A 1,342-nucleotide genomic window follows, 5' to 3' on the forward strand; every position below is an offset into this window, starting at 1 on the left:
GCCGATCGATTGATTCCCCCACAGGGCCAAGTCCCTCTCTGTGTGCTGAGCCACGGCAGAGTGGGCATCATGACTAGTATGAGCCAGGCAGCCAATCAGTCAATTGATCAGTGGTATTTATGGAGCGCTTACAGTGTGCAGAGTACACCACTAAATGCCTGGGAGAGCGCAGAGCAACAGAGATGGTAGGAATGTTTCCTGCCCACAAGGAACTTAATGTCTAGAGGGGAAGACACTTAAAGAAATGAAAGTAAAGCAGTGGGGATGCCATGCTCATGCCCATCTGCCAGATTTTTCGGGCAGCCAGACCGGTTAGAGCTTTACCGACCTTGCAGGCCGGATTTTACCCACCTTCTGACCCACTAGGAAATCCAACCCTTTCCAGTTCTCAAGCAGAAGGGCTGTGTCATGATCATCACCTTCTTATGTGGATGTCCTCCAGGGACACTGAGCAATCAAGAGAGAGGAAGAAGCAGCTTAGCCTAGTGGAAAGGCCACAGCCTTAAAAGTCAGAGCACCTGGGTCTGCTGGGTTTCCTTGGGCAAGCCACATAACTTTTCTGTGCCTGCTACCCCATCCATAAAACGGGGATTAAATCCTACTCCTTCCTACTTAGACTTTGAGCCCCATGTGGAAACGGGGGCCGTGTCCACCCTGATTAACTAGGACCTACCCCAGCCCTCTCCTTCTTGGGGTCACACCTGGAGAGTTTCTAGTACTCTACCAGTCTCAAATATGGGAGGGAGAGACAAGCAGAGGCTTACCCATTCCATTCCTAGCTTGGGCAGTGGCTAGCGAGTAGTAGGCAATCTGCTACAAGTCAAACTCACCTATGCTAGGCAGCAGAAGAACAGGAGAGAGTCAAGGGCAGAGACTCAAGTTCACTGTGCGGAAGGAGGCATTGGTAAATCACTTCCGTATTTTTACCGAGAAAACTCTTTAGATACACTATCAGATGGAAGTGGGGCGTTCTGGAAGAGATGTGTCCATGGTGTCGCTATGGGTGGGAGATGACTCAACAGCATGAGACGAGACAAGACCCCAGGCCTCAGAACAGTGCTTGACACATGGTAAATGCTTAATACAGTAATTATAATAACAATAATCATCATCATCATCACAGGCCTGGGACCGGCACAGGAGAAGGCAGTCAGCGTGGCTCAGTGGAAAGAGCACGGGCTTTGGAGTCAGAGATCATGGGTTCAAATCCCAGCTCTGCCACTTGTCAGCTGTGTGACTTTGGGCAAGTCACTTAACTTCTCTGTGCCTCATTTACCTCATGTGTAAAATGAGGATTAAGACTGTGAGCCCCACGTGGGACAACCTGATTCCCTTGTGTCTA

General features: G+C 49.9%; 1 non-coding gene across 1 annotated transcript; it reads left to right on the top strand.

Moving 5' to 3' along the window:
• Positions 1-683: 683 nt before the first annotated feature.
• On the top strand, positions 684-821 carry LOC114815751. Its single transcript, XR_003763554.1, has one exon. It is a non-coding gene; the product is annotated as a small nucleolar RNA SNORA7 (small nucleolar RNA).
• The last annotated feature ends 521 nt before the right edge of the window (positions 822-1,342 follow it).

Source organism: Ornithorhynchus anatinus, chromosome 12 (assembly GCF_004115215.2).
Source record: "Ornithorhynchus anatinus isolate Pmale09 chromosome 12, mOrnAna1.pri.v4, whole genome shotgun sequence".
NCBI classification, from domain to species: domain Eukaryota; kingdom Metazoa; phylum Chordata; class Mammalia; order Monotremata; family Ornithorhynchidae; genus Ornithorhynchus; species Ornithorhynchus anatinus.